This window comes from Zingiber officinale, chromosome 2A, assembly GCF_018446385.1.
Source record: "Zingiber officinale cultivar Zhangliang chromosome 2A, Zo_v1.1, whole genome shotgun sequence".
NCBI classification, from domain to species: domain Eukaryota; kingdom Viridiplantae; phylum Streptophyta; class Magnoliopsida; order Zingiberales; family Zingiberaceae; genus Zingiber; species Zingiber officinale.
Window position 1 is genome coordinate 15,923,759 of NC_055988.1, and position 13,457 is coordinate 15,937,215.

Sequence of the window (13,457 nt, forward strand, 5' to 3'; positions counted from 1 at the left end):
TAACTTTTGCCATGAAACTTACTTAGGTTTTTCATGCTTTAGGCCACTTAAAAACCTAGCTAAGGAATGGTAGGTTTTGGCCACGAGAAAAAAAAAAAATAAGAGAAAAAGAGGAAAAGAAACCTAGAAAGCCTAAGACACAATTCATATGTATACTCATTATGCTTGTCCTTATACATGCTATGAAACTTGTATAAATTCTCATGCTTTTAGGCTATTTGAAACAAGTTCATATTTTGTGAGTTTCGGCCAAGTAGGGTTTAAAAGACCTAGAGGCCTTAGAAATGAAACCAAATGTGTTAAAAGTACTTATTATGAAAATAGGATAATGTGTTGATTGTTTCACATGCTTGTATAATTTTTCCATGACCTAAATGAACCCTTGAATGCTTCGGTCATGAAGGAATAGATGCCCTAGAAACCCTAGGACTTAAATTAAATATGCTCATGTCACTCTACATGAAATATGATAAGTAGAAAGCCAAGGTTCAATTGCTATATGTTGTTTTATGACCTAAAATGATGCTAGGGTATGTTTCGGCCATAACTATTGTATGATGCCTTGTATGAATTTATACATAATGTTAGTCCAAGTTCACATGCTTGTATGCTTGTTTGAAGCCCTAATGAGAACTTGTTAAATTTCAGCCAGGACATATGTTAAGGGCTTGAAGAACTTAGGAACTAATTCAAATGTGTCAAATGTGTTTACCTTGTTCCTTGGTAAAAATGTTATAAATATGATTTAAAGTTGTCCATGCTTTTATGTCATATGGAACCTTGTTTTACACCTTAAGGTTTCGGCCATATGAAATTAGGGACTTGAGGAACTTAGAAACTAAGTTAATCATGTTTATAATGCTTCCTATGAAAATGTTATGATGATAATTTAGGTGCCACATGCTTGGATGTTGTGTTTAACCTAAATTGAGCCCTAAAGGGTTTCGGCCATAAGGGTTTAGGAAGCTTAAAACCAAGATAAATATGATATCATGTTTCCTATGATAGGATAATCACAAGATACACCCTTATGCTTAATATGTATGCTTGTGATTTATGACTTATGATATGATATGCATGCTTTTATGATATGATGTGCTTTGTGCTAAAAATATGCATGCTTATGTTATGATATGTGGTTAAATTATGCATGCTTTAATGCTATGTTGAGTGCTTAAAATATGCATGCTTTTATGATAAGCTATGTGGATAAAATATGCATGCTTTTATGATAAGCTATGTGGATAAAATATGCATGCTTGATGATATGCTTTATGCTTAAGATATGCATGTTTTTATGATCTATGCCTAAGTGATGCATACCTTTATGATATGATGTATGCTTAAGTGATGCATACTTTTATGACATGATGTATGCCTAAGTGATGCATACCTTTATGATATGATGTATGCCTAAGTGATGCATACCTTTATGATATGATGTATGCCTAAGTGATGCATACTTTTATGATGTGTGCCTAAGTGATGCATGCTTTTATGATACATGATATGTATGACATGTACTTTACTTTATTTGTGAGTGGCTTGTACCAAGGGTGGGCTCCATAAGCGCCCCGGGGACTAAGGACCTCGTTAGGGATGGGCTCCTAAGTGCCCCTAGGACTAAGGGCCTAGTATGTTTGCCTCGTAGGGTTCAAGACTTGCTACCTTGGACCTACAAGGTTGCGCGCAATATGTAAGTGGTACATAGCCGGGATCCCCCTTATGTTGAGATTATTTTCAAGTATATATGTAAAAGAAAATGGTTTTAAAGATCATGAGACATACACATGTTTTTCGGATACATGTTTTCCAAAATCATATTGCATACACCTTATGATTATGCTATGTTTCATGTTATGCTCTTGATTATGATATGCCATGATAAGGTATGATTATGTTATGTTCATGCTATACCTTATAGACATGTTCGGCCATGGAATTGTTGATGCTTGATATATAGATTTCGGCCATAGATATGATGATGCCTTGATGTACATGTTTCGGCCATGGAATGATGCTTTGATATACATGTTTCGGCCATGCTTTGATATACCATAATACTTGTTTGTTATGCCATGTCTAGTTATGTTTTATGCAATGCACTATGTATATGTTTCGGCCATGGTGATGCTTGATATGCTATGACTAGTTGTGATTATATTATGATGCATGATATGCTTGAATAGAATGCTATGTTATGCCATGATTAGTTGAGATTATGACTTGTTGATGCATTCTTGATTATGTGCTGATTGTTGGTTTTAGTGAGTAGGAAAGGAACTTACTGAGCCATGAGTGCTCATAGCTTACTTTCCTTGTAGCACAGATAAAGGAAAAAGCTGGATGAGTTAGAGGAGTAGCAGGAGGGGCAATGAAGATGTGTATGGCAGTGGCTAGGCAACCAAATAAATAAGAACCTGCTTAAAGTTTTTTAAAGAACTATGCATTGGTATTTTATGACTTGTGATACCTAAACATGTGTGGCTTGACATTATGATTCCACTAGATTTGATGTTATGATTTTGATGCCATGTGATAGTATAGTTCAAAAGAAATTTAAAAGAAAAGTTTTATTAAAACTATGAAAATTATTTTAAGTCTTCCGCTGTTTTAAAAAGAAAAATTTATACGTAGAGTATCGTAGCCCCGTCCCTTAGGGTAGCAGGGAGGGCGGGCGTTACAGAGTATGCATAGATTTTCGGGATCTCAATAAAGCTTGCCCGAAAGACTTTTATCCTCTGCCCCGGATAAATCAGCTGGTGGACTCTATGGCCGGCTGCGAATTAATATGTATGCTCGATGCTTACCAAGGCTATCATCAAGTGCCGCTCGCCCGTGAAGATCAAGAAAAAGTCAGCTTCGTGACGGCCGACGGCACATATTGCTATAATGTGATGCCGTTCGGATTGAAGAATGCGGGAGCCACCTATCAGCGCTTGATGAATAAAGTATTCAGAGAACAGGTCGGGCGAAATCTGGAAGTGTATGTGGACGACATTCTCATCAAAATCGTCCGAGCGGCAGATCTCTTCAAAGACATGGAGGAAACCTTCCGAACGCTGCACAAATATGGAGTCAAGCTAAATCCCCAGAAGTGCCTGTTCGGAGCAAAAGGAGGGCGTTTTCTGGGATACATAGTGACCGAGCAGGGGATCGAAGCAAATTCCAGCAAGGTGAAAGCTCTACAAGACATGCCGCCTCCAAGAAATACAAGGGAAGTGCAACGTTTGACCGGTCGGATAACCGCCCTGTCCCGATTCATCTCCAAAACTGTCGACCGGAGCCTCCCTTTTTTCAAAATCTTGCGCAAGGCCACAAGGTTTCACTGGGATGAAGAATGCGATCGGGCGTTCGAAGACTTGAAGGCATATCTGAATTCTCTCCCGGTATTGGCCAAGCCGGCTGTGGGTGAGCCACTTTGTATTTACTTGTCTTTAACCGAGCAAGCAATCGGCTCGGCGTTAGTGAAGGCGAGCGGAGAGGAGCCCGTGTATTTCCTTAGTCACATTTTAAAAGATGCTGAATCTCGCTACACCGGACTTGAAAAGCTGGCTTTTGCTCTGGTCCTCGCCGCTCGGCGCCTTCGCCCATACTTCCTGGCGCATACCATCATTGTCAAAACCAATAGCCCGCTAGGGCGTGTATTATTGAATCCAGAAGCGTCCGGGCGGCTCATCAAATGGACGACGGAGTTGAGCGAATTTGACATCCAGTATCAGCCCCGCTTGGCAATCAAAGCGCAGTCCTTGGTAGATTTTGTGACTGAGGTGCAGAATTCAGAGTTAGAGGCCATGTGGAAAATATTTGTGGACGGATCCTCCACTCGGCTCGGAAGCGGGATTGGAATATTATTGCTCTCCCCTCGAGAAGAAAAGATGCACTTATCCGTCCGGCTGGATTATAAAGCTACCAACAATGAAGCAGAGTATGAGGCCCTTATAGCCGGCTTACAGGCCGCCCGGCATGTAGGCGCCGGTCGGGTAATACTTTATTCGGATTCGCAGTTGGCCGCGCAGTAGCTTTCTGGCACTTTTGAAATTAACAGCGCCCGGCTCAAGCTCTATGCTGAAGCGTTTGAGAAACTTAAAGCCAATTTTAGAGAAGTTATTGTCCAGAAGATACCCAGAGTAGAAAATCAAGCAGCCGATGAGTTAGCCAAACTCGCAAGCTCAATAACGCCAGTCGCCATTCAGCAGCCAATTGAAAAAGTACTGTTGGTTGCGCACGTCGACCGGATGGAAGGCCTCACGTTTCCAAGCGACTGGCGGACACCCATCATAGAGTTCCTCCGCTCGGGCGCCACACCATCCAACGAGAATAAAGCCCAGTTGCTAAGGAGGAGAGCCGGTCGGTTCACCCTCATCGGCGATCAGCTTTACAAAAAGGCTTTCTCACGCCCGCTGTTGAAATGCATGAGCTTGGAGGACTCGGCTTACATCCTCCAAGAAGTACATCAAGGATCGTGCGGAGGGCATCCGGGCGGACGATCACTAGCTAAGAAGATCCTGCTAGCTAGATACTTTTGGCCGACTTTACAAGCGGACGCCGCTCGGACCGTGTCGACGTGCCTTTCGTGCCAGAAGTACCATAACTTCTACCACCGACCGGCAGAGGAAATGAAGGCCGCCACTGTGTCTTGCCCGTTCGACCAATGGGGAATGGATATTGTGGGTCCGTTTCCTATGGCGACCGGACAGCGGAAATTTCTATTAGTGGCGGTTGACTATTTTTCCAAGTGGGTGGAGGCCGAGCCGCTAGCCAAGATCACCGAGCAGATGGTCAAGAAATTTATTTGGCAAAACATCATCTGTCGGTTCGGCATCCCCCGTCGACTTATCTCCGATAATGGACGGCAATTCACAGGAAAGTTGCTCGAAGACTGGTGCCAAAGCTATGGCATCGAGCAACACTTCACGTCCGTGGCCTATCCCCAAAGTAACGGTCAAGCCGAGGTAGCCAATCGGGAAATTCTTCGCATTCTGCGCGCTCGGCTCGATCACTTGGGAGGAAGTTGGGTAGATGAAGTGCCGGGCGTCTTATGGGTCATCCGAACGACTCCAAAGGAAGGGACGGGCGTCACGCCTTTCCACTTGGTGTATGGAGGCGAAGCGGTCATTCCTGTTGAAGTCAGCGTCGAGTCCGCTCGGATCCAAAATTACGATGAAAACAACGCCGAGCGAAGGAACATGGAGCTGGATTTGGTCGAAGAAGAAAGAGCCAAGGCGTCCGTTCGGCTGATGGCATACCAGCAGCGGATGAAGCAAAACTACAACCGCCGCGTAATCCCCAGATCATTCCAGGTCGGCGATCTCGTCTGGAAGAAAGTCAAGCCGGTCGGCGACGTCGGCAAGCTAGAGGCACCGTGGGCGGGTCCTTTCAAAATCATCGAAAAGCTCCGCTCGGACACTTACTATTTGGAGGATGAAGACGGACGGCAACTCGATCGGCCATGGAGTGCAAATCATCTCCAGCCTTATAGAGTTGGGTGAAAGGTGCACTGATGTAACTCACTTTTGTGTATATTCTAGTCGCCCATGTTCTTGTAATGCAGGCAGCAAAATTAATTCAAAGGATGGACAATGGGTTTGCCGAGCAGCAGTATTAAAGTTAGCCTTAAAAAGACCGTCGAGCTTCGACGTTAAAAATCGAGAGACGAGCCGGCGTCTATAAATCATCCGAGCGGAAGACTGTCGAGCTTCGACGTTAAAAATCGAGAGACGAGCCGGCGTCTATAAATCATCCGAGCGGAAGACCGTCGAGCTCCGATGTTAAAAATCGAGAGACGAGCCGGCGTCTATAAGTCATCCAAGCGGAAGACCGTCGAGCTCCGACGTTAAAAATCGAGAGCGGCGTCTATAAATCATCCGGCGGAAGACTGCCCACGTTAAAAATCGAGACGAGCGGCGTCTATAAATCATCCGAAGGAAGACCGCCGAGCTCCGGCGTTAAAAATCGAGACGAGCCGGCGTCTATAAATCATCCGAACGGAAGACCGTCGAGTTCGACGTTAAAAATCGAGAGACGAACCGGCGTCTATAAATCATCCGAGCGGAAGACCGTCGAGCTCGACGTTAAAATCGAGAGACGAGCGGCGTCTATAAATCATCCGAGGGAAGACCGCCGAGCTCCGACATTAAAAATCGAGACGAGCCGGCGTCTATAAATCATCCGGCGGAAGACCGCCGATAAAAAAAATCGAGAGACGAGCGGGCGTCTATAAATCATCCGAACGGAAGACCGCCGAGCCGACGTTAAAATCGAGAGACGAGCGGCGTCTATAAATCATCCGGCGGAAGACCGCCCATGACGTTAAAAATCGAGAGACGAGCGGCGTCTATAAATCATCCGGCGGAAGAGCCGATAACCGACGTTAAAAATCGAGAGACGAGCCGGCGTCTATAAATCATCCGAGCGGAAGACCGTCGAGTTCCGACGTTAAAAATCGAGAGACAAGCCGGCGTCTATAAATCATCCGAGCGGAAGACCGTCGAGCTCCGACGTTAAAAATCGAGAGACAAGCCGGCGTCTATAAATCATCCGAGTGAAAGACCGTCGAGCTCCGACGTTAAAAATCGAGAGACGAGCTGGCGTCTCTAAATAATCCAAGCAGATTAAAGCATCTAATGTCCCGAGACACGCGACTTCGATACCGTTCGATAGTCTCTACACTCCGATTGGCCTAGTATCCAAAAGTACTTGGCATTGGGTAAACGGGCTCTACCATCAGAGAACACGGTATATTTCGCCGAGCGGGGAGATCACGGCGATTACTTTGTTAAGATCCCTTAAGGGGGAGCACGAGAAATAATTATGGGCGAGCGGATAAACACACATCTTGGTTATGAAAGGAGACAGCAAATACAAGGAAAACATTGCATTAAAGGTAAAGCTTTAAGCCGAGTGACCCAATTACAAAAAGGATGTTATCCAGGCGGGTGGCCGAATTACATAAAACTACTCAATATAATCATAGAGGTCCCTGGGAATGTTATTCAGAAGCTCCACTTGATCGCCGGCCGGAATAGTAGTAGACTCCGGAAGAAGACCTTTAGACTTCAGATAAGTAGTGGTGGCGGTCATAGCCAAGTCGAAAGCTGTGTACATCCGCTCGCATATTTTCTCCGAGAATTCAGGCGAGCGGATGTAGCTCTGTCTTAAGGCAGCAATTCGACTCAGCTCGGCATCTTGATATTCTTTGAAGGTCGCCTGCGAGCTAGTAAGGGCCCCATTCAGAGTCTGGAGCTTGTCCGCGTCGGCCGAGCGGCCCGCCTTCTCCCTGTCGAGCTGCTCTGTCAACTCCTTTATCTTCAGCTCCAGGCCCCGAGCCTCCACGTTCTTTTTCTCCAGATCGGAGATAGCTGTATTTTTCCGAGTGGTGGCCAGGGTTATTTTTGTGTCGAGCGACTTGACTTGTCGCTCGGACTCGGCCAAGGCGTGGGCCTGATCGGCTGTCTTCATCTGCTCGGCCGCCAGCAGATTTTGAGTTTTCTGCAGCTCCTTTTGCAGCTCAGAGTATGAAGGGCCCTGAGGGCCGGACGGACCAACTGTTGCTTTCAGTTGTCGCAGCTCTTCATCCACCAAGGCCAAGCGGTTGGAAACCGCAATTTCCTCCACCCATCTCTGGCAAAAGAAAATTATAGTTGTTAAATGCCGATCGGAAAGAATGCATACAAAACTTCGTAGAGAACGAATTTACCCCCGTGGCCTCCCGCATGTGGCTATTGGCCAAGTTTCGGAGGGGTATCAGCGCAGTGCGTGCCCGAGCATCGGCCCACATCTCAGCTAGGGGACCTTTCAAGGTGATGGTGTGCTCGGGCGCAGATGGACGGTCGGCCTCTGGCAGCAGCTCTTCAGTCGGTAGATGAAGAGTGACCCGAATCGTGCGGCCATGACCGGGGGTCGTCCGACCGGCGGTTGGAAGGGGATCAGAAGCCGGTGCAGAAAATTGGGAATGAATGGTCAAGCGCTGGACTGAGTGGCGAGTGGGCGGAAGGGTGCTGATTGGAGTAGCCTCCACTGGAGCAGCTGGCTCGTCCCAGTCAGAAGGCGTCCGGTCGGACGAAATGGTTTTGGTCTCTGGCGCCTTGCCCCGAGCAGTTGCAGTGACCCGCTCGGATGGTTGGACCGCGGAGGTTGCCGACCGCAGGGGAGTCTCCACTCAGCGCCTCTTTTGTAAAGGCTGCTCCTTCTCCCGAGCGGAACCTTCCTCGGGGGCAGTTGGTTCTCCAGGAGGGGTGGCTCCGCTGGCCACGTTTTGCTGGGAAGCGGGAGCGGCCGACTCAGCTTGAGTCCCGCTCTCTCCTTCGTGTGATCCGACCGGCTGGATACCCAACGCTTCCATTTCTCTGGTCGCCGGGGCTTCCAGAGCTGCCGCCTTTCTCTTCAAAACGCCGGCCATCACCGAATCCATAACGATATCCACTGCAAGGGAAAGAAAGGAAATCAGTTAGCAATTAAAGCAAATGCCCAAGCAAAGTTCTTACCGAAGCCGGTCGGAAGAGTAGTCCGTATGGGACTCAGGCCGAAGATGTACATCACTCCTTCGTGCAGAAGCTTGTTGATGTCAAGTCGCAGACCGACTAGTATATTTGCAGCGTGGAGATAGTCCGGTCGGGTCTTGAACTTCTTCAACTCGGGAGTGGGGGGTAGGCTGACCTGCCACTGGGTCGGGAAGTTAGCCCGATCGGGCATACGGATGTAGAAAAAATAATCCTTCCAATGTTTATTGGAAGTAGGTAGCTTGTTGAAGAAGACTAAGCCGGGTCGAGCTTGGAACATGAAGGTGTCCGGCTCGGCTTGCTTAGGGTAGTAGAAATAGAAGAAGACCTCCGGTCGGAGGGGGATGTTGTGAATCTTGAACAAAACAACAACACCGCAGAGGAGACGAAAGGTGTTGGGTACTGGACTGCCGAGCGGCACACCAAAAAAATTACAAACATCTACGATGAAAGGATGTACAGGGAACCGCAGACCAGCGGTAAATTGGTCGGCCGAGCGGAAGGACCGGCTAAAAGAAGTTCAAAATCGTCGGGAATATCAAAATTATCAGTCAGGATATCAAAGTCACGCCGGTCGAAGCGTGACTGCATGGTGGTGTACCATGGCCCAAGGGACTAGTCTTCCGGATGAGAAGAACTAGCCATGGTCCGATCGGAAGGAATCGAAAAGGCAAAAGGAGGAAGACAGCGAACGAAAAGATATCCCGAGGATGAAAATATGGAAAAGGAATGTAAGGAAAGCACCGGAAACAAGGAAAGATGGCCTTACGATGAGAAGGAGCAGAAAGAAGGCGCCGAAGGTCGTCGGAAAGCAGAAGCGGAATCGCCGGAGCTCCAAAGCGCTGGGGGCAGGGGGATCGAAATTGCAAAGGAAGATGCGAGAGAGAAGGAAACGAAGGATTTATAGGGTGGAGGTCGGGCGGTCTCCACCGTCGGATCCAGGTCACGGAAATCAAAGCATGCATCAGGCCGTCCATTTCGAATCGCTTCGATCACATCAAAGCACCATGCCACCGCCGCCGTACGATGATGACATTGCGCCACGTGGCATTCGACCATTCGAGGCATTTAATGAACGCATGCTCAGCCTTAATGTCGAAGATTGGCGCATATTACGAGGAGATCCGATGAAGGCCACTGTTGATTCACTCAAGGCCATCTCTGCGGTAGGCCGATCGGAGGATACTAGCACAAATGAGCCGCCCGGCTAGACTCGCAGTCCAGTCAGTCGGACTAATCGCCTCCTTCGACTAGACTTGAAGGGGAGGCAAGTGATCCGGCGATAAGAACAGGGGACCCTCGTTGTAAGGGGTCAACGCCACGTGGAAGTCAAAGAGTCGGGCGGCCCATCGGAGAAGGTCGGACCAGCTAGGCCGACCGGAGAAAGGGGGCTGACCGACCGGGCGGCCGCCCGGTGTTTAGCCGAGGGCAAAAGGCACCCCTATGGAAGTCGGGGTTCCGGCGCTCAATGAACAAGATCGTAGGCTGAGTGGACGGCACGCTCGGCCAAAGGCATGAAACATACTACTAACGGTCGTCACAAAACACATTACCAAAAACTTCCCAAGTGGACCATCATATTTGGTCGGTCGGACGGAAGTCGGACGTGGGCCGGTCGGGTTCCCGGCAGGAGTTCGGGGAAACAGACAAGGAACATCTTCTGACAACTGGCATGCTTCGTGATATGGTTATACTCCAAATCATGCGACAGGGGGTTCCGCTGTCCCATCGAGGACATGCTGGGACTGTAGCAGTATGGGTCAGGTAAGCTCACTGACAAGCCCTTACTGGGGTATGGGCCACGGACACGTGTACACCTTGGTGTGTGTGCACTTGCTTCTCCGCTACCCTATATAAAGGCCTCCATCCTTCACCGGAGGTACGCATACTGATTTTTGGAGAGCCACTTGCCACTGCTTGCTTGCCTGACTTGAGCGTCAGAGGGTCGCCGCCGGGAACCCCTTCCCGGCCCGACTTCTTTGCAGGTTCGCCGGAGCTTCGTGCCACCAGACGAAGATCCACGTCAGCAGTCGGAAAGCGCCCCGTGCCCAGCGTTCGCTGATTCAGCATTCGGACAGGATCAATATCCTTTCAGCATCACAAATAGAGTAAAGACTTTATTTTATTCTCTCCTTCCTCAAAGCATTACAAGTTGGGAATAATTGGAGTAACAATTTCTAAATCATTTTTTTCCTCCCAAAATACTACAAGAACATTGTACATGAGGAATTGCATTACAAATTTTACTCAGGTAGATGGAGAATTACTATTTGAAGCATGAGACAGATTCTAGAGTTTGCTAAGACAGTTTCCCCACCATGGTTTAGAAAGATGGCTGACAGTGCACATATTCTATATGGGGATTTTCTTCTCTGATAAGTCACTATTGGATTCATCTGTTGGAGGTTCTTTGATGAATAAGAGTTTGGATGAAGCATGCACCTTAATAGATCAAGTGATACTGAACCTCTAAGAGTGGTCAAATGAAAATTTGAAAGCATCCTCACTAAGAATCCAAGAAGTGTGAGGCATAAAAACAAATGAAAATGTCAAAAGTGAACAATAAATTCTCATCCCACCCACCACTCCATCTAGGGTTTATAAGCCACTAGCATTGTTTCCTCAACAATTGGTTCATGTATCTCAAGCTAACTATGATGATGATCTTAGCCCAATGCATCCATCGAGAACCTATGTACCACCGATCCCTTTTTCACAAAGGTTAGTAAAAGACAAGAAATATGAAGAATTTAGCAAATTCTGTAATAATGATATGGTGACATGCAATTTTCTGAATGTAGCTACTAAGGTTACAGGTGGTTATAATGTTCTAGAATTTTTCGATGATGATTATGATGATGGTGTTAAACTAGTATCATAGTGACTATAGGTGATCCTTTCCCAATATTTTAGTTGTTATATCATGCTCAGGAAAAATCAAAATCTCAAGTGAGAGAAAAAGAAAAGAAAAAAATTTGAGATGTAATAAAAAATTTGAGTGAAAAAAATGAATGAAAAAAATGGTAATAATGAGATAAAAAATAGTTATCATAGGTGGAAAGGATGATATATCCATTTGAGACTGAGTAAGGTTACTAGTGAAATATTTATCCATTTCTCTTAATACCGAGCATACTTTTGAGACTTTGTGCTGAGAATATTGGGTTCGGAGCGCAGCGGAAGACATATATTGAATCATGGATCTTTCGTGGTACATATAGTTTTACACAAAAAATAATATAAAACATACCTCGAGTCCTCGATATGTGTGAATGATATCACAGACAGATAGACAAATAAGAGCCTCACGTGTGACTCCTCTAGCGGTATCCACGCGCACTAGATCACGAACTTGATACGATCCGTTAGGTGCTAGCCACTTGGATCGACAAAGTCTTGGAAGCACTACCGATCTCTTCCGGTAGAAGACGAAGTTGACGAAGGAGAAATGGAGAGAATGAAATCCTTACTTTGAATCTTTTCAAGGATGGCTATTTATAGCTTCCAAGGAATATGAAGAGTTAAGCCTTCAATTAATTCATCATTTATGATCTTCATTAATAAGGAAGATGAAGAGTTATAGGCTCTATAAATTCTTCATTTATGACCTTCATTATGATAACTCTTCAAATTCTTCATTAATTATCATTATGATGACTCTACGAATTCTCCATTAATCATCATGATTTTGGCTATTCGAATTCTCTCTTCTTTGTATCAAATAAATCCATATTTGATCTTAATCTCGACTCGCTTCCGATACTCTTGTTCATGTCTACGTGCTATGCGTGCGACCCTCTAGGTTTTATACACGAAGGCAGTGTAAATCCATACACAGACTAAGGTAACCGTCTAGCAACAGGTTTTAGCCACCCAACGTGATAAAATTAATATCAGTCATAAACTATAAACCACTATGAACCGATTACTATGTAATTCAATCTCTTCATCTAAGCCTACATCCCAATTAATTTGATACATTATGCATCATTACCAAATTAATTATTTTACTTGATTTCCAAGATATAATAGACTCCTCTTGAATGATAAATCATTCCTCCCATGGCCATGGATTTTGAGTCACTAATATCTCTATCAAGCGGCCAGGATGTTAACTCCTAATCCAAGAGAGCGATGAATCCTCTATTGACTCAACACTATTCTCTTTACGCTTTGTCATACACCGAACTACCGTATTAATCATAATCCGATTAAAGACTACTTTTAACGGCATCAAAGCACATAACTCCACGCATAGAATAAATGAAGGTCTCAAGTCAAAAGATCAGTTACACTTGTTCATAAGAGGAATAACCAATGATGCTTAATATGTGGTCTCCTCTTGAGCGGATCGTGTCCAGTGTACCTCTAAACTCAAGGCACCCTCAAGTACAATTTGGATATCCATCCCTCCGGTCTATCTCGACCTAGTCATACTCAGCGTTGATCTAGATATCCATGTCCTCTCTAGATATCTATCCGATCAAGGACTGTTTTCATATTAATATACTCATTAATCTGTGGGACTTTATCATTAATCATATACGTACAGAAAAGTAAATAATTAATGATAAATTCTTGCCTTTATTAAATAATTATCCACAAAATACATATGGAGTGTCTTGGCACATAAGTGCACACACTAACAATCTCTCACTTGCACTATTGCCAAACACTATGGACTCTCAGTCCTAGGCTCCTCACATGGGTCTCATGTTTCTGTAGAGGTAAGGCCTTTGTGAGTGGGTCTGCGATATTCTCGCTGGTATCTACTCTGCTCACCAACACATCACCCCTCTGAACAATCTCCCTAAGGAGGTGATAACTTCCTTAGTACATGCTTGGATCGTTGGTGAGACCTTGGCTCCTTTGCCTGTGCTATGGCCGCAGTATTGTCACAGTATAACACAACAGGATCAACAATGCTAGGAACCACTTCAAGCTCCGCTATGAAGT

General features: G+C 45.7%; 1 non-coding gene across 1 annotated transcript; it reads right to left on the reverse strand.

Annotated features, from left to right (window-relative positions):
* Nucleotides 1–10,718: 10,718 nt before the first annotated feature.
* On the reverse strand, nucleotides 10,719–10,826 carry LOC122044703. Its single transcript, XR_006129723.1, has one exon. It is a non-coding gene; the product is annotated as a small nucleolar RNA R71 (small nucleolar RNA).
* Nucleotides 10,827–13,457: the final 2,631 nt, after the last annotated feature.